Raw genomic sequence first — 21,663 nt, 5'->3', positions numbered from 1 at the left:
ATGAGGCGGCCCCCCTCAATTTGTACTAATTTGTTTGCAAGTTACATAATATAAGATTATTTCAAGTGTGAAATCACTACAATGTGAGGAGGCTGGCATGCAGTTGTTGGGGGTACCCTCCTCACGTTGTAGTGATTTCACACTTAAAATAATCTTATACTACGTAACTTGTGACAAATGAGTACAAATTGAGGGGGCGCTTCATGTGCTCAATGCATTACAACGCAGGGAGGGGGTCCCTCTGATGTGACCCTACCTCTACTCGCATTGTAATTCATTGAGAACATGAGCCCGCCCCTCCCCCCGATTTGTACTAATTTGTTGCAAGTTACATAATATAATATTATTTAAAGTGTGAAATCACTACAACGTGAGGAGGTTGGCACGCAGTTTTTTGGGGCACCCTTCTCACGCTGTATTGATTTTGATTCGATATGAAGAGCATTTGGATTCATTACAATGGGAGGAGGGGGTACCCCTTATGTGACCCCACACTTCTCACATTGCATTGAGTATTCTATATAAAAGATGTTCCTGATTCATCACAACGCGAGAAGGGGGGGGATCACGTATAAGTCATGCTCCGCCTATTGTGCTAGCTCAATACATTACAACACGAGGAAGGGGAACCTTTGATGTGCAAGGCCCCCTACGTGTTGTGCTAGCTCAATACATTACAACACGTATAAGTCATGCTCCGCCTGTTGTGCTAGCTCAATACATTACAACACGAGGAAGGGGAACCTTTGATGTGCAAGGCCCCCTACTTGTGCTGTAATGATTTTACTCTATCAACAGGGCATCTCTATTCTATAAGGGCACATAATGAGTGATAAAGAAAAATTATTAATTAGTTGAATCAAAACCTTAGGATCCAAAAACCTTAGATAATTACTTTGTAGTTATTAATCGTTGCGTTTTTATTTCAAACGGTTGCAATTGTGGCTCTCCTGGCCTTCCTTGGGTTTGCAATCTAGGCTGCTGCATACTCTGGAATCACAAGAACATTACGAAGATTGTCATCCCCAGAAGCGTACTGTAAAATACGAGGCCCTTCGCCAAAGTTGTCGATTGTTCTTTTGATGCTACGGCTTACTCCAAACACCGCTGCTGGTGCAACAGCGGATGAAGAAGCTTCTGAAAAGGATTGTGAGAGAAGGAGAATCTCAAATTCAAACTCTGTTTACAGTCATTTGAGAACAGTGAATTTTAAGAGATAACTACTATGCGAGAAGGGATGTTCCTCAAATGCTAATACAATGCGAAGGGAGGGAGGCCTCAGGAGGTAGACATGCCCATCACCTCGTATCTACTATATTTAATACAATGCGAGGAGGAGGGGTCCCTCATGCGCTAGGCCTGCTCATCTCGTTGTATTGCATTGATTCAATACAACGTGAAGAGGAACGTGAAGAGGAGGGGACCCTCTCCAGCTAGCATGCTTGCTTGTGATGTAGAGTGATTGACCCCACATTAGAGCAATGAGAAAAGGCATTGAGGCAATGAGAGCACTTACCCGAGGAAATGTCGCTTCGACCTCGATGGCAAAGCGCAAGCAATGTCACAGGTAAGATGCGAAAAGAAGACCTACATGACAGAAAGCAAGTGATGTCATGGGGAAGATGTGCAAAGAAGAAAGGCAAGATGTGCAAAGGAAACTATTATGAAGTAGAGATTATAGCTTAAATAGAGGTGATGTAGAATGATGATGTGAGCAATAATGACTTTGCATGCATATGTACGGTAGACATGTGAGGCATGATGATGAAAATCAATCACTAGCAAACAAGATACCATTGGGCGGCTACCAATGTTTAAAGTATCACGTCAAACGGGCATAAAAGTAGTTCACGCCCACTCAATCTTCACTTTCACACTAACTCGCTCTATTGCAAGCGGTTTGCCAGAGTCTTCCCCTTGATCACGTTTACTCGCTATTTCACAACGGTCTCCAAATTAGTTATATATCGCTATCAATTCTCACGATGAAATTTCTAGGTTAGCTCTCACATATAGTTTGATTCTATTTCTAGCTCATTTATGTTTATGTGTTTCAAAATAATTCCTTCCGCAAATCAGTGTAGCACGATAAGAGCCATGGTCTCCTAGTTGTGGCCCTTGCATCGTGTTGTATTCAATTCACATGAATCTTTCAATTATATAAAAGCAACACAATGTGATATGTGATTGATTCTTACATAAGTCACCCATTATCGCGTTGTAAAATGAGTTTGTCAAGCTTCGCAAAGCTTGTTGACCGTTTATGTGACTATTGACCTTTGTTTAGGAAATCAACACAACATGATATTTGTATCAATGCTTGTGAACAGTGGACACGATTCATGTTGTAACAACTCTTAAAAGGCTCGTGTTCATACGAATCCAAATCTTGTGTGTTGTTGGTTTTTTGAGCACAACTGACAATTTTAGGTCCAAATTAACATAACGCGATAGGTGTTGTTCCTTTATCTTGTGGTATTAGTGTTCTTCAAGGCTAGTTTCTCGTAAGTGTTGATTATTTATACATCATTGACCCTTTTGAGATAGGAAATCAACACAATGTGATATGTGGTATTGCTCTTTAACTTTGACCCTACATCATGTTATATTTAATACCTCAAGCCATGTGGTCCTATTAGTATTCTTGAAGGTTAGTTTCTCTTTAATGTTGATTATTTATAAACTATTAGCCCTTTTTTTAGGAAATCAACACAATGTGACTACAAGTCTACCCTCATATCACATTGTATTGAATTCTTCAAGCCTCGGGGTCCTTATTATAAGGCAGTTGTCTTGTTTTGGTAACTATTGTTTTACACATCTGTGGTCATGACATCAATACTTGCTTGTAGATGGATCTGATCAACATTGAGGGAGCAACTTCTGGATGAAGTTGTAGAGACTCTTCAAGAGAAATTTTTTGACGTCCTATATAGAGTAAGCCAATGTCATCATCATCCCAAGGTAACACATATGTAACTCTCTTATGATGTGTACCATTGACAACTTGATTCTAGCATTAGGGAGCATTTAAGCATAAAAAGGGCCCTGTAAAGATCCCTAATTTTAAGGAATTAAGACTAATTTTATTGAGACTTAAGCAGACAAAGCTCATAATGATGCCTATTTTTGGGCCTAAAATAGGGGATCTCTCTAATTTTTAAATTAGGATTCTCTCTAGGATTCTCTTTCTAGCTATTAAAACCCCCTACTAGGATCACTGATATTTACACTTTCAATCTTATTTTCTCCACTTTTTTAATAGTCAAATTTAAAATTTCTCCCACATTTCGTTTCTTTCAATCATTACTATTATTTAGAAATTTCAGATTCAACAAGAGTGCAGAAGGTGGACTTGCATATTCGCATATTGAATGAATATACACCAATCAAGAAAGAACATCTAAATGCACATGAGAAGCATGCAAGAAGACAACAAGGTTCGACTAATGTGGATCTTTGGGTTGATGGATATTTATATCCTAATGATCCTTCTTCGCATTATCCTCCACCCTTCACTGATCTCCCTTCATTTATTCAGTTTGTTGTTGGAGAGGATGAGAATGGGATGCTTGGGTATTTAGAAGGTTAAGCATGAACGATGCATGGAGAGTCCAATTTCTCCACTCACAAACACAAAGCTTAAAAAGCACTTTGAGTAGTGTGCAACATGCACTACAAGATGCACAAAATAATATTGTAGAGCTAGATAAAAGAGACGAAGAGAAAGAGACTTGCGTTATGAAGCTACAAGACACAATCTCTTGCATGAAGAGCACCCCCGTGGGAGCAAGAGAGTGAAAGAGGACAATCAATAACATTTAAAAACTCATAGTTTGGTGGTGGTGCTCGAAAGTGAAGAATTTGTTCTTTGGCTATTATTGTTGCAAGTAATTTTGATTAAGATATTTTTAGTTGTTGTGGTTGTTATAAACAATAGATTAAGGTGTTTTTGGTAATCTTTAATGGTTTGTGACAGGAACTTTTTAAAAGAAGCATGTGGTGATAATGGTCCTCAAGATTTTGGAGAAATATTACGTAGTTGTATGAGGAGGCATGACATTCTTTCCATCATTCAAGACCCATGCCACAAGAAGATACATCAGGTACTCACGCAAATGAGATAATGGATGATATTACCAATCTTCTAAGCATTGAGGAGGTTCAAAATGCATGCGATGAGGTGGGCATTAGCACAAAAGTATATTAAGCCCTCCATCAATTTCTAAAAGATACACTCTCCCCAAACAAGGCATCACAAGGAATATTTTTCCTATCCCCAGAAAGATAACATTAGCAAAGAGGACATGCAATGATGATGTGCAACGTAAAATTGGGGAATACTATTACATCAATGATACATTAACCATTGGAGCTTGGGGGGAAAAGCAAGGCACAAATGGTAAGATCACGTATCCCTCACGTATCCCTACAATGAGTTTAACAATATATTTGTTAATCTACGTCTTCAGAGAGCTATGATCTTATTCTATGGACTGCCTAAACAATGTAAGTAATTTTTTACATTCTTTGCGAGCTAATAGAAAAATCTTTTAAGTACTAAAACTTATCTACTTTTGTTTGTCATGCAAGGTGACAAGGTAAGTTTTGTGTTGAAAGTGGATGAGTGTCAGATTGTGAAAGGCAAGAGGTTAGAACGAATGAGTATCACACTTATGAATAAGACAATGGCATATGTAAAGAGTGAGATCAACGGGACTGAGGAGATTGAGTTACCTTTGTAAAGTTCTAATGAAAACCCAAACAATCAGACGAGCAATAGGGAGAGGGTTTGCAAGTCAAGTTTTTCCTCTTTTTAGTATCCAATCTGAGAGAGAGATATGGTGTCTTGGGGCGTTTAAAGTACTAAAAGAGACACATAAAGTGCTGGATTGGATGTTTGATAGGATACCATGGATTACCAATGTCATTAAAGCACAGATTTAAGGGGAAAAATTAGAAGTGGAGGGTAAGGGCACTTATACAATAGACTCGCATTTAGGAGGTGACTTGAAGATAGTAAAGTGCCTTCTTGGATGTCCACAAGGTGCTAACACCCCAAATCCTTATCCATGGTGCATGAGAATGGTGAGAGAATAGAAGTAGAAGAAGGTACGAAGAAAGAGGAAGCTAGAGAATCAAGATGATGAGAATGACACAGTGTTGGATGATAATTGGTGGTGTCTTGTCTGCTAACATGCTAGCTAAGCCAAATAGGCATTTAAGAGACCCCGAATGGAATCCTATTGGGTTGGTGGTGTCTTGTCTGCTAACATGCTAGCTAAGCCAAATAGGCATTTAAGAGACCCCGAATGGAATCCTATTGGGTTGGTGGTGTCTTGTCTGCTAACATGCTAGCTAAGCCAAATAGGCATTTAAGAGACCCCGAATGGAATCCTATTATTCCATTTGAACTCAAGAATGTCCACTTTTGTACTTTGCATACATTCATGCGTGTGTTTGATCGTCTGCTCAAGTGTCACGTTGATTATGCATTTACTATGCAAGGCAAGGAAAGACAACATGAAGCTCTTCAAAAAGTAAAGGAGCTACTCAACTCAATTGGGTGCCATGGCGACAATGTGCAAATTACTATTAACAACAAGAAGACCTCTGACATAAATCATGAAGTGGCCCCCAGGTGTCAATGTGAGTGGATATAAGGCAAGACATTTTCTAGAGAGGCCAGAAAAAGTAAAGAACTCAAAGTCCTGGGACTTATGGAAGAATTTGTGTAAATGTACAACATTTGATTGCACCAATCCAAGCCTTGTAGTTCTAAGTGAGAAGGCTTGGTCAGACTTCAATAAGATGGTTAAATTAATGACCAAAAGTAGGACAACTGTAGAGGAGCGCCAAAAATTTCAAGAAGAGCTTCAAAATTTTACAAAAGCCATGGTTGATACATGGGGTGATACCAACATTACGCATTACATGGTAAACATGAATTTCTTTCTACTCATCAATTTGAAATGATTATGAATAATAGCTTTTGAGTTGGTCACATTTGCATGCTCATGATGCATACTTCATGAATGAATATGGTTCTCTTGACATGTGGAGCACCCAAGGAATGGAAACATCTCACTACCGAGCTAGAGGAGTATATTTCAAAAACACCCGACATGGAGGAGGAAAGACTCGTACAAATTACCTTAAAGAAATGTTCAATTGTTCTACAGATATACTTTTGGGCGAAAACTATCAATGTAAAAGGCCCGTTTACGAGTGATTTAGCAAAGGCAACATGAAATCAAGACAAAATGAGGAGAACACTGAAGTGGAAAGCTGGCACAGGACCAACACATCATGCAGCAGCATGGAGATCATCAAGAAGACGAGAAGGAAGAATTTGGATTTAGTGTAACGAAATTTTGTATACGAAATTTATAACATTTTGAAGAGTGTTGTAAATATTTTTGCTTAATACAGACTTGTAATTAAAACTTAATCGTATCATTTCATTACATAAAAGATATAACAAAATATTTACAATGACAAGATAAGTAATTGCTCTCGAGTCTCTTCTCTACTTGCTCTTCCTCTTCATTACGCATTTTTCCTCTATAACGTAAAAACTTCTTGCGACTATAACCCTTGAGTGCATTTACATCTTCTAGTCTGGCACCTAGAGCATAGCTAGCATAATAGAGGAAGTATCTAGTTCTGGAAGGCCAAAATCGTGTACCGTATCCAAAGATATGAATAGCCATCACACTACTCTATCAGCATGACCTTATGTGTATTATAAGGGACAAAAGAATAGCCTGTATATCTAGATAGTGCCTTGAGTGTGAGAAGTGGAATTTCAACATCACTAGAATATTTGCTATGGTAGACAATAAATATTTCTTTGTCAATATATGGGATGTAGTGTGCAAGAGCAGCATCTTGGCCAACTCTTGTAGAGCAGCACCTCCACATCCAAGGAAACCATCGGCATCATCAAGCTCAATCTACATTAAACAAAGAATTTAGCTTTCACATAAATTCAATCAATACCATAAACTCACTCAAGAACAAATAAATTACCTTTTGGTTCTCATCCTCTTCCAACTTAGATGCATCCCAAAGGTTTATGGAGCCTTCTTCATTTCCGTGATCAAGGGCGGGCAAGGGCTCTCTTCCCATTTCAATAATTCCCAACTCCTCTTGAAGACTTTGAAATTCTAGCTCTGTGGAAAGAGAAGATTCAGCCTCCTCCTTGGCTTTGTCAAAGCACAATGACATGGCTCTAGGGGCTTCAATGAAGTTCTCTGTCACCTCAGAGTGTCGTCCAACTTCAAAAACTCCTCTTTATGTTCATTTTCCACATCGAGTATACCCCTGGCAGCTTCACAACCATCTGCTATAATTGCAAGGTAATAATCCTCCCTTAAGTTATAAAGCTTTTGTATGTGGGAGAGAAGAATGAAATTCTTGCCATTTATAAGAAAGGAGGGCAGACCATGGATGATGAAGTTTGATTTTAAGTGCTCTCCAATACACACACATGATCCCTCATCAATAACAGTGGATGCCTTAAACTCTGCCACATCAAATCCTATGCTTAGAAGGCACTCCTCATCACCAAAAAATAGTTCCATAACCTCATCATCATATTCAATCTCTGTGACAAATGAAGCTTGTGAAACCTTTTGACCCATTTGAACTTCCAGTTCATCCTTTGTGTAGTCCTCTTTGTTTGCATGAAGAAATAGATAAGAAACAAATCCAAAGTAGTACTCAAGAACCTTGCACTTTTTCTTGTGTAGAGGGCAGTTGTCAAGACAAGTCTTTATCCTCTTTTCTAAATAGGCATCCCACCTTCCTAACATCCTCTTTTCTAAATAGGCATCCCACCTTCCTAACATGCTCTTCTTTTTAGATGAGGATAGGGTAAAGCTACACATGTGAACATATTGTGATGATCCCTCATTTATAATTTTTGTACTAACCAATTTACTATATGCTTCCCACTCTTCCCCTAACATAGAGCTTGCCATGTCCTTAACAATATGTTCTAAATTAAAGGGCACATTGAATATAGGCTCAACATCTAGAAGACATTCATCGTGCCCAGCTCTCCTTAACAAATCGAATAGGTTTTCATTAGCACTAGGCACATCTGTTACCTCTTCAAGTGTCTCTACATCTTCCAAAGGATCATAGTAGTGAACCACTTGCTCCATGCCCGAATTGTTGGCCATGGTGTGAGGACGAACAACTAAAAATAAGTGAAATTTCCAATCGCACGATGAAATGAAGGCGTGAGTGAAGGGGGACCAAAACCAAGCCGCCACAGCGCAAGGACGAAGAACTGACTAGAAGCAAATTTGCTTATCACACGGTGAACTGAAGGCGCGAGTGAAGGGGGATCGAAACCAATCTCTACGGTGCAAGGAAGGGGGACCGAAATTAAAAAAATTAAAACTTAAACAAGGCACGACTATATATAGATATTATTAAGGCTGACGTCATACATGTACGATGAAAGTGAAGGGCTGACATCACCAAAGTGTGCCATTGTGCCACATGTAGGGCTGATATCATCATCGGAGAGCCATGTGTAGGGCTAACATCATCACTGGAGAGCCACGTGTAGAGCTTATGTCATCCTCACAATGATGACATCGCATATTCTATAAAAAGAAGAAAATATTCCCCAAAAAAAAAATCGGGTACCATTGATGGCGCGAAAATTATTTCCATTATTTTCAAACTTTTCCTTTCACTCCGTGGATGGTTGCAGCATCGTCCCTCCCTAAATGCCTGCTACTAATGGCTAGACGAAATTTTCTTAAAGAGACAGACCACCACCTTCTGAATGCATTCACATGGAAGTAAAACCAATCTAAATCTTTTAATTCATTGACAAAATCTAATGAATTTAATCAAATAACCTTATGCACCAAAGATTAAAAAAACATTGTGAGCATTGTAAGATTTTTTTCTTAACACTAGCTTGGGTGAATTAAAATATAAAATATAACACTTAACTTGGGTCAAAATGTGTTGAAAATAGGTAAAAAAGGAAACATTCCAGTGCCTTGTCAAATCCATTTGCGAAAGGAACCACTATGGTATGTGTTGGGAGCAGGGGGCTCAACACAAGGTTGCTTGCATGAGGCTGTAGAGGATTAGCTCATTGAGTATTTTCAGGACAGCTACATTCTAGCTACCCATGCATGTGGAGTAACTATAAGATTCCTAGATGTCCAGTATCTTCTCCTGTATTCAAATCCCTCTTCAGAAAAGAAAGATCTTGTTTCTATCTGTTTTGGCTTAGAGAGAGAAAATGTTTTAGAGAGAGGTTATTCAAATTTTGGATATTTTTGGATGGAAAAATATCTCTTCTTATTAAAATAAATTCCCCCAAAACAGAAGTTCAAAAAGATTTTCAAAAGGTGCATTAGAAATCAATTATAATCTGTTCAAAAGGCCTTATCCTGGGGGTCCAGATTTTCAAAAAATTTAAATTAAGGTTCTGAGGGGCCAATCAGATTCATCCAAATGTATGGAGGAGATAAATGAAGAAATAAAGAAAATCCCCCCAAAAATGAGTAAATACTCACATAAGATGAAGAGTTGACTAAGGACAAGGATATTAGTTAAAAAAGAAGAGATATTTAATGAAATGATGCATTTTTGACACCTCAGTGTGGGGGAATTCCCCTCATGAAGGAGGCGCCTATTTCACATGTGTGGGGGAATTTCCCTCATGAAGGAGGCACCTATTTCACATGTGTGGGTGAGTTTTAAACTCACAAATAATGAGATGTTTTCATCTCTCCTCTCTCCTGCTTCAACTAGATCCAAAAAGTAAGCTGAACTGACCTAAAAATGGTCAAAATTTGACCAAACTGATCTGGAAAATTCTAGAATCAGTTTGCTTGGTTAGAGGCTCACTTTTTCCTATAAATAAAAGCCTCCCCCTTTGTTAAAGCTTAATAGTGTTTTATGCACTGTTACTCTGCTCCTCCCGAGAGCCAAAAACTGTGAATTTGTTAATAATTCATTGATTTTTTGACCATTCCCTCTTCTAAAGAATTGGTGGCCACTCTTGTTGCAAACAAGAGTAGATCCCTCAAACCATCAAGCCAAAAGAAAGCTCCCAGATATTCATGTAAGTAAGAAAGCTTACTTTTTCTTTATTCTTTTAATGGTTTTCTGATTTTTGTTATCTTTAAAATGATAAACAGATGCTATGCCTTGTTGGAAAGGCTTTCCCCCTCTCTTCTTCTTAAATTCAGCCCTTCTTTATCCTAGTTAAGTAATCTAATTGTTGGAATTAAACTTTTCATATTGTTTCTCTTTTAAAAGTAGAATTTGATTAGTTTGGAATGCTTTATACCAATTGGGGATAATTTTTAAGTAACTTTAGGATAGAAAAACTGAAAAATGGTAGCCATATAAAGGAGGTTATAATAAAATTTTCTTAAATTTTATGAAATAAGTTTTATCTTTTATTATTCAAAAAGAGTAATCCCCATCGTTTGTGTATTCTAAAAGTGTTATTTTCATTCTATGCTTAGAAAAATGCATAGTAGAAATAATTTTATTATAAAAGTGTTATTTCTATTAAAAGTAAATTCTATGCATAGAAAGATGCATATTGGTTATTTTTTATTATAAAAGAGTGATTCTCATAAATTTTGATTTTATGCATAAAGAATTTATTTTTATTCCAAAAGAGTTATTCTCATCAATTTTGATTTTATGCATAAATAGATGCATAAAGAATTTATTTTTATTCCAAAAGAGTTATTCTCATCACTTTTGATTTTATGCATAAATAGATGCATAAAGAATTTATTTTTATTCCAAAAGAGTTATTCTCGTTAAAATTGAATTTATGCATAGAAAGATGCATAAAAGATTTATTTTTATTTCGAAAGTGTTATTCTCCTTAAAATTGAAATTATGCATAAATAGATGTGTAAAGAATCTTTATATCAAAAATAAGGATTCTCTTGCATTCTAAGAATAGATGTGATGCAGATCAAATAAATGAGAATGAATGGATGGATAGATGTGATAAGAATAGATGTGATGAGAATAGATGTGATGAGAATGAGAGGTAAATAGATGTGATGGGATGCGAATCTAGATGTGATGAGAATGAGAGGTAAATAGATGTGATGAGAATGGATGGATAGATGTGATGAGAATGAGAGGTAAATAGATGTGATGAGATGGGATGCAAATCAGATAGATGGGAATGAATGGATGGATGGATGTGATGAGAATAGGAGTGGCGAGAATGTGAGATGAATAGATGTGATGAGAAGTAATGTGAATCAGAAAGATGGGAATGAATGGATGGATGGATGTGGATGTATGTGAAGAATGGAAGTGGATGTATGAGAAAGAATGGATGTGGATGTATGTATGTGAAAGGATGGATGTGGAAGTCCTTCTTTTCTCTATGTCCTTGTGGGTCGAGCTGAGGTGTGTGGTTGTAATAGCCGCCTTGGTGCTCAACCCTAGCTAAGAAGGAAGCTCAATAGTTGGAAGCCTTAGCTCTCATTAATGTCCTTATTACTTGGTGTATGCCGCTTAGTAATATTGGTAGAGCATGGAGTATAACCTCTCCCTCGCTATGTCAAAAGCCGCTTCTCTCCACTCTTTGCTAAAAAAAAATTTATACCTTTTCAATTCTCCCTTAAATTTCATGTGATGGCATCCTTTCCTCTCTCTAATCTTAATGGCAACAAGAAGGGAAAGCTACGAGGAATCGTAATGAAAAATAACTACTTAATCAAGCCCTAATGATAATGAGCAAAGGACTTTTAATGATCAAGCACTAAACACCCATCAATCACTTGCTAATACTAAAGAAATGAGCTAGGAGAGCTAGACCTAAGCTCTAATACCATGTTAAAACTATGGATCAAGCTCTCCTAATGACAATCAACTATCTAATTAGATTTTAATCCTACTCTAATGACAACACGATTAACATGACTAATCTGAAGTAGGTGATACCTAAGTTAACTCATGATGATGAGTGTGTGCTAATTAAATTACACTCAAGTTAATTAGACTCCAAGCTAGATTAACTTGGACACATAGAGAAACTTGAGATAGGTGCAAGTGATGTTCATTGCCTGAAATAGCCCCCTTTTATATGAGGAGGTACACCCTTGGGCTTGTACATCAATGTGGGATAATTCCCTTTGCTCATGTGGCTTCATGCTAGACTTTACGACTCATTCTCACTCCCTACCTCTTCCTTGTACTCAATGGCACCACATTTCTCAACAGCTCTACAAACCCTTCATGCAAAAACTAGGACAAAGGGTACACCAACTTGAAAAGATTAAAGCCACCAAGCACCTCAACTTTAAGCATCCACATGGGCCATTTTTCAAGGAAGGTCCCATCTCTTATAACCTTTAAGGCCAAAAAAAAATTCCAAGTTTAAACCAACCATATAGAAGTAACCAAATCCCACAAGGCAATTGAGTCTCGACCACCCACAAAGTCTGAGATCCCACCTAGCCGACCTCGGCTCACAAGATGGGTTGCTATTCAGAAAAAAATTAATTCCCAAAAATACATAGTCCTCCCGAGGCTTGGATATACGACACGAAGATCAAATAGTCATAGCCAACCAGACCCACCAGGAGAGAAAGGTAAAAAGACCGTTAAAGTAAAAGTCGAACAAGGCAGTTTTGGAGAGGCTTCTCCCTAATAGCCACATCTCAGGTGCTCCTCCTCCCCCCCTTCCTTACACTCACGTAATACTATACGATATCCATTGTTGTGAACCTCCCATGGAAGTACCATGTCATTGAAGTCAAAACTTTGGCAAACATAAAGGGCACTCAAACCAAGAGTGCAAGCATCCTATGGTGCAAGATTTGCCATGTCAAGTAACCGTGCCCGTGTGCAACGATCCTACGCATCTCCACTTTAATCAAAGAAGAGACATCCATAGAAACCCCAAGAGTCATGCATAAACCTATGTGGCATAGCCAAATAACCCCAAGATCACCACGGTCGCACACATCACTCCCATGCGGCACATCACAACACTAATACTCTTGTGCGCACACATAAAAACACATTGAACTAAGTATCCCCCACCCCTTTTTTTACTTCTTTAATTTTTTACCCCTTTCCTTTTAATTTTTGTCTTCTCCCCTCGTCCCACTCTTTTTTTAAGAAAATTGACCTTGTACAAAAATTTCTCTCTCTCTCTCTCTCTCTCTCTCTCTCTCTCTCTCTCTCTCTCTCTCTCCTCTTATTTCCCTTAATGTTTACTAGTACTCAACCTGTTTGTTGTTGCGGTATGTAAAAGACATTAGGAAGCGAAACGCAGGAATGGAAGTCAGAATACAAAGAGTCAATCGAATACAAAGGGTCAATCGGAATACAAAAGATCAATCAAAGGGATTTTTTTCTCTTATTTTTTAAAAATCCAAGATTTCTTTTTTTTCTCCTCTCCTTATGCCTTGGTTGTCCATGGTTAATATGTAATAATAAATATTGCTAAAAAAATTTATTTTTAGATTATTTTATTTTAATTCATTTAATCTATTTTTTATTTTTTATTTTCTAACCTTTTTAATTTATTTTTAGTTTTACTTTTCTTTGACCCCCCTCCCACAATTTTTTTTTCCCAAAAAAATTAAAAAATTATACGATCAATTACAAATTTTGATTTTTTTAAATAATTTATTAAAGAAAAGAGGATGATCAAAACATTAGTATTGTCTATACATGTGGCCCACAAGCTATGTGGCTATGTGGCCAGGCCCGGCCAAGAAGGTGTAGGCTCATGGTGGTGTGGCTAGGCATCCCACGCAAGCACGGGCCACGTACTAGACCACGCAAGGCCTCATGACTAAGTCACACATCATGAATCAGGAGGCATCGCGATTGGGATTTGATCAACACCATTGGATTCCCAAGTGAACTACGGGTAAACTCAGGGGTAAACTAGGGGTGAACTCACAAGGTGAACTAGGGGTGAACTAGGGTGAACTAGGGAGACCTTTTCCAGCAAGAAAGTGAACTAAGGAAACATTTTCCGGTAAGAAAGTAACTAGGGACCAAAATATTAAGATTTAAATTTAAAAACACTCTCCACAACCTGCTGGAAAGTATAGCATTAGTGGTTAGATGTTGAAAGCTTGAGCAGATGGTTCCAAGTTCGAATCCTCTTTTGCATTAAGCTCAACCTCTCCAAAATTTTCTAAATCCCAAAAATCCCCATGGTATAATTCACCCCTAGTTCACTTGCCCGAGGGGAATCCGACGGTCTAGATTAGGCAAGATCACGATGCCTCTTTTCAGCCAATCCCTCCTGATTCATAATGTGTCATTTAGTCTCATGGCCACGCAAGGCTGCACCACCAGGGTAGCACGCGTGGCAGCGAGGCGAAGTGAGGCCCGCAAAGGTAGCTCTGCGCGGAGTATCAACAGTGCACAGCGGTGGCTCCTGGCCCGCAAAGGTAGCTCTGCGCACAGAGTATCAACAGTGCACAACCAAACAACAGCGCACAGCGGTGGCTCCTGGTGGGCGAAAGAGATGCGGTCGACGGGGCTAAGAGGTACGTGTGGAGAGCGGTTTTATGGTTAAGGAGTCGGTCACGAAGGCAGTGAAGGAGGCAATTCGACGAGCATAAGAAGTGCGCGATGGGCAATTTATGAAGGGGCAGTCGAGGAGCACAGAGGATCAGAGGGAGAAAGAAAGAAGTAGAGAGAAGCAGACGAGGAGAAAAGATGAGGAGAAGAAGAGAAAGAAGTTGAGAGAAGGAGAGGCGAAGAGTCAAAGAGCTCCTTATTTTTTTCTACTAAGAGACAGAGAGAGAGCCAAGTACTTCTGTGCACTCAGTAAACCTAAGGACATAACCCTGCACAAGGAACAGAAGAACATCAAAAGCTTCTCGGCCAAATACCCCATCAAAAGCTTCTCTTCCAAATACCCCTTCAATGCAGATGTCACGGTTCTCCTTCATCAAATAGTCAAAATAGTGAGACCAACCAAAGAACACGGTACCTCGCTCCAAGTAAAAATACTACAAATTGTGCATGAATCGTACCATCAAGATATATCTTTGGATGGGGGGGACCATGGTGAGTGAACAAGGTCCATAATAGTATGACCCATCGTCTGGATTCCCTTAAAAGGTGCATGCATAAGTTTGACAACCAAACCTCACCAACAACCAACCCCTTCAAACGTCGACATCCTCATGACTAAACCCCATAATTTTCACTCAACCAAAATGAAAAAACATCAAATAAAGTTGAAATAAGAGTTGAAAAAATATCAAAGAAAGTAGAAATAAGAGTTGCAGAAAGCAAAGAGTTACATCTTTCATATAGAGGAGAACACACACATTGCAATTGCATGGCACCTACAAAAATCACTAAGGAGTTTGCAGAGTCACAAGTACATCTTGCATACATAGGCTTTCATAATATCTAGCACTTTCACCAAGCCTCATCATCGTTGGCAAGCATCCAAGTACATCTTTGGATGGGGGGGTGAGAGCATGGTCCATGGTATGACCCATCACTTGGATCCTCTTTGAATGTGTAGGGACCTCTAAAGATATTCAACGAAAATAGCTCCATGATGTCTCCATGCCTCTTCACCATCACAACAAGAACCTCACCACTAAAGGTGCAACATACAAATGAAGCATCCCAATCTCTTGTATCACCTTGAGATTTGGAAATCATACCTAATCGCACCAAACTATTCTCAACCACCATTGATCATTTCCAATCAAATTAAGGTGGTGGTTCTGGTGTATGGTTTGCAAAGCAAAGCCATGGGCCCTCTTTTTTTATACGGGCCTAAACCTCTAACAAACCTAGAGATGAGACCTCACATCAAGAAGTTTTAACATGTAGCCTCAACATGTTTTTCCTAACTTAAGGACCAACCAAACTCTATCTCCAACAAGCCCCAAAGCACATGGATTAATCTCTTCACTGACTACATCCTTGATCATCCACATCTCTCCGGAAGTGGCATCTTCACCACCCGAGCTTGGTGACATGAGGATATGGTGTCATAAATATAGTATTCCCTTCATGTATCCTTGAACTTGATTATAACAAGATGCATTATGAAGCCCATGAATGCGTTCCAAACACATATATATCATGGAAGCATTTGGACACATAAATCTAGAGAGGGGATAGTTAAGGGATACATTCTTTATGCGCTTGCATGAGAGAGAGGGGATCTCTAATTGCTTCAAAACAAGCTACGTCCATCTCCATAATGAAAACCTGCAACCCATAGGGGGTGGGGACAATGGAATCTAGAGAGGGGATAGTTAAGGGATACATTCTTTATGCGCTTGCATGAGAGAGAGGGGATAGTTAAGGGACACATTCTTTATGCGCTTGCATGAGAGAGAGGGGATCTCTAATTGCTTCAAAACAAGCTACATCCATCTCCATAATGAAAACCTGCAACCCATAGGGGGTGGGGATAGTTAAGGGATACATTCTTTATGCGCTTGCATGAGAGAGAGGGGATAGTTAAGGGATACATTCTTTATGCGCTTGCATGAGAGAGAGGGGATCTCTAATTGCTTCAAAACAAGCTACATCCATCTCCATAATGAAAACCTGCAACCCATAGGGGGTGGGGATAGTTAAGGGATACATTCTTTATGCGCTTGCATGAGACAGAGGGGATAGTTAAGGGATACATTCTTTATGCGCTTGCATGAAAGAGAGGGGATCTCTAATTGCTTCAAAACAAGCTACATCCATCTCCATAATGAAAACCTGCAACCCATAGGGGGTGGGGACAATGGAATTTGGACTTAGGTCCCCTGCCAAACTATGTTCAAAGGGCTCTTCTAGTAGGGGGTGGGGACAATAGCTAGGTGGTTAATGCTGCACCCTTTTCTTTCAATAGCTAGGTGGTTAAGGCGACACCCTTTTTTTTCGAAGACTCAAGTCGTTGGTTAAGGCAGCACCATTTTCTTCCGAGGACTCAAGTTCGATTCTGGATAACCCCTCCCTTAATCCACAAAAGGATTAGCCCATAGGACTCAACAATGAATAGTGGGCCATATAAAACACACTTGATACACATTTTTTAACTTAATGCGAAGATTTTTTTTCATTTGGATTGTCATATCATGTATAAATCATTTATGTTGCATTGAGATGGGGACCTAAACACTAAATATAGAAAAGGGAACCTTGGAAATACAGATACATACATGTAAATATACATACATGTGCATGTGTGTACATACATACATACATACATACATACATATATATATAAACAAAGATGTCGTGACACTGTTGCCAACGGGATTTAAACCTGTAGTAGTTACTCCAACGGGGTTTAAACCTATAGTAGTTGCTAGGAAACCAAACACACTTACCAAGGAATCTAGTAGTTCGTGGCACATTTGAGGAAAAAACTTTGATCCCAACGTTTTACTCAGAAACAAGAAGGAAATGACTTGCTTTAAGCAAGACTAGTGGGCAACCCATGCTTCGCACGTCTTTTGAGACTTGCAAATTCAAATTCTACCCAAACCTCCTCCTCCCCATCCCGAACGTCCAAATTCTTGCCATGTGGTAACTTTGTGAAACTCTTCCTTCATATATATAGAGATAGCAATAGAGATGAAGGAATAGAGAAGTTTAGGGGAGTAGGTCAAAGCATCCTTGCCTAGAAGCTCCAATACGTGTCAACTTAACTCATAATAGCTATATGCATTTAACTTGTACTAGTTGACTGCAATTAAGAATTTAACTTGCAAAACATCGGGTGCTTGTTCTAGTGGTTGATGGGGATGGCTTGTAACCTGGAGGTACCAGGATGGATCCTTGACTGGACACCCGATAGTTACCTTGACCTTGCTTTGTAGAGGATATGAGGGGTCATCATGGAGTACTTTGCTTCCTTCTAGTAGTCACCAAAAATAAAATAAAATAAAATAATTAACTCATACAGTTTGAAAACAAATTCAACTATTGATTTCCTTCGTTTGCCAAAGTGGCAATGTTCAAAATTTACAATCCATTTCATTCAAAATCCACCTAATCATTTCATTAAAACCAAATGATTACTACATTTTGCATTAACCATAAAACCTAGATGATTAATAAGTTCATATTTAATTTAAAACAGAGATGAATGTGTCGCAAAACAAAATTAACTCTGCTGCCTCCTTAAGCATGTGTGGGCGCGTGCGAGCGATCGAGAGAGAGAGAGAGAGAGAGAGAGAGAGAGAGAGAGAGAGAGAGAGAGAGAATTCCATATTGTAGGTGTGTCAAGTATGCCATAGGTGGTCACACTATTTTCTATAAACCAGTACTTGAATTCAAACTTCTTAAGCACCATATATATACCTAGATGAATCCAGGAACATGCCCAAATTCACCTTTTAGGAACATGAATGTTATATACTCATGGTAGTCAACCCACAAGACTATATAACTATCAACTCCATTATGCATAGCATAGACTAGATTCTATGATACCCCCACTTAAGTCATCAGTGCCCAATAGTGGGTGTAGAACTCTGTATCAAGATATGCTTCCACACACGCACTCCACACACACACACACACACACACACGCACACACACATAAGAGCATATATTCACACAAAAGCCCTTCGCATTGAGTTTCTGTCAAACCTCCGAAGATGCAGGGCAGACTCAGCCATAATGAAGCCTAGCACTAAGGGAAGAAGCAAATAGAAAGAATTAGTACAACAAATAAGTAGTTGATAGGGCAAATGCACCACTAAAGATAAAAAGAATTAGCACAATATCAACTGGCCGCAACTCGGACGAAAACTTTACAATGTGAAATCTGCATGTCCGCTAATACGGCCGAATTATATACCTAGATGAATCTGGGAACATGCCCAAATTCACCATTTAGGAACGTGCATGTTATATACTCATGGTAGTCAACCCACAAGACTATATAACTATCAACTCCAATATGCATAGTATGGACTAGATACTACGACATCCCTTTAACATCATCAGTGCCCAATAGTGGGTGTATAACTCTATATCAAGATATGCTCTCACACATGCACTCCACACACACACACACACACACACATAATAGCATATATTCGCACAAAGCCCTTCGTACGGAGTTTCTGTGAAACCTCCAGAGATGCATGGTAGACTCGGCCATAATGATGCCCAGCACTAAGATTATGCATAGTATGGACTCGATACTACGATATCCCCACTAACGTCATCAGTGCCCAATAGTGGGTGTAGAGCTCTGTATCAAGATATGCTCTCACACACGCACTCCACACACACACACACACACATAAGAGCATATATTCACACAAAGCCCTTCGCACTAAGTTTTTGTCAAACCTCCGGAGATGCAGGGCAGACACAGCCATAATGAAGCCTAGCACTAAGGGAAGTAGTAAATAGAAAGAATTAGTGATAGGGCAAATGCACCGCTAAAGATAAAAAGAATTAGCACAATATCAACTAGCTGCAACTCGAACGAAAACTTCACAATGTGAAATCTACATGTCCACTAATATGGCTGAATTATATACCTAGATGAATCCAGGAACATGCCAAAATTCAACTTTTAGGAACGTGCATGTTATATACTCATGGTAGTCAACCCACAAGGCTAAATAACTATCAACTCCATTATGCATAGTATGGACTAGATACTACGTCATCCCCACTAATGTCATCAATGCCCAATAGTGGGTGTAGAACTCTGTATCAAGATATGCTCTCACACGCACTCCACACAGACACACACACACACACACATAAGATCTTTTATTCACACTGAGTTTCTGTCAAACCTCCGGAGATACGGGACAGACTCAGCTATAATGAAGCCTAGCACTAAGGGAAGTAGCAAATAGAAAGAATTAGTACAACAAATAAGTAGTTGATAGGGCAAATGCACCGCTAAAGATAGAAAGAATTAGCACAATATCAAATGGCTCCAACTCGGACGAAAACTCCACAATGTGAAATCTGTATGGCAGCTAATATGGCTGAATTACATACCTAAATGAATCAAGGAACGTGCCAAAATTCACCTTTAAGGAACGTGCATGTTATATACTCATGGTAGTCAACCCACAAGACTATAACTATCAACTCCATTATGCATAGTATGGACTAGATACTACAACATCCCCCCTAACGTCATCAGTGCCCAATAGTGGGTGTAGAACTCTGTATCAAGATATGCTCTCACACACGCACTCCACACACACACATAAGAGCATATATTCACACAAAGCCCTTCGCACTAAGTTTCTGTCAAACCTCCGTAGATGCAAGAGAGACTAAGCCATAATGAAGCCTAGCACTAAGGGAAGTAGCTTGCTGAACTAATTCTTTCTATTTGCTACTTCCCTTAGTGCTAGGCTTCATTATGGTTAAGTCTGCCCTGCATCTCCGGAGGTTTGACAGAAACTTAGTGTGAAGGGCTTTGTGTGAATATATGCTCTTATGTGTGTGTGTGTGTGTGGAGTGCGTGTGTGACAGCATATCTTGATACAGAGTTCTACACCCACTATTGGGTACTGATGACGCTAGTGGGGATGTCGTAGGATCTAGTCCATACTATGCATAATGGAGTTGATATTTATATAGTCTTGTGGGTTGACTACCATGAGTATATAACATGCATGTTCCTAAAAGGTGAATTTTGGCATGTTCTTGGATTCATCTAGCCATATTAGCGAACACAGATTTCACATTGTGAAGTTTTCGTCCGAGTTGCACCCAGTTGATATTGTGCTAATTCTTTTTATCTTTAGCGGTGTATTTGCCCTATCAACTACTTACTTGCTATACTAATTCTTTCTAATAGTTATACGGCAAATGCACCGCTAAAGATAGAAAGAATTAGCACAATATCAACTGGCCACAACTCGGACGAAAACTTCACAATGTGAAATTTGCATGTCCGCTAATGTAGCTGAATTATATACCTAGATGAATCTAGGAACATGCCCAAATTCACCTTTTAGGAACGTGCATGTTATATACTCATGGTAGTCAACCCACAAGACTATATAACTATCAACTCCATTATGTATAGTATGGACTAGATACTATGACATCCCCACTAACATCATCAATGCCCAATAGTGGGTGTAGAACTCTGTATCAAGATATGCTCTCACACACGCACTCCACACACACACATAAGAGCATATATTCACACAAAGCCCTTCGCACTAAGTTTCTGTCAAACCTCCGTAGATGCAAGAGAGACTCAGCCATAATGAAGCCTAGCACTAAGGGAAGTAGCAAATAGAAAGAATTAGTATAGCAAGTAAGTAGTTGATAGGGCAAATGCACCGCTAAAGATAAAAAGAATTAGCACAATATCAACTGGGTGCAATTCGGACGAAAACTTCACAATGTGAAATCTGCATGTTCGCTCATATGGCTAGATGAATCCAGGAACATGCCAAAATTCACCTTTTAGGAACGTGCATGTTATATGCTCATGGTAGTCAACCCACAAGACTATATAAATATCAACTCCATTATGCATAGTATGGACTAGATCCTACGACATCCCCACTAGCGTCATCAGTACCCAATAGTGGGTGTAGAACTCTGTATCAAGATATGCTGTCACACACGCACTCCACACACACACACACACACATAAGAGCATATATTCACACAAAGCCCTTCACACTG

This window comes from Cibotium barometz, chromosome 34 (genome assembly GCF_041138505.1).
Source record: "Cibotium barometz isolate CiBa-2024 chromosome 34, ASM4113850v1, whole genome shotgun sequence".
Classification (NCBI taxonomy): domain Eukaryota; kingdom Viridiplantae; phylum Streptophyta; class Polypodiopsida; order Cyatheales; family Cibotiaceae; genus Cibotium; species Cibotium barometz.
Note: the sequence above shows the minus strand (reverse complement) of the source record.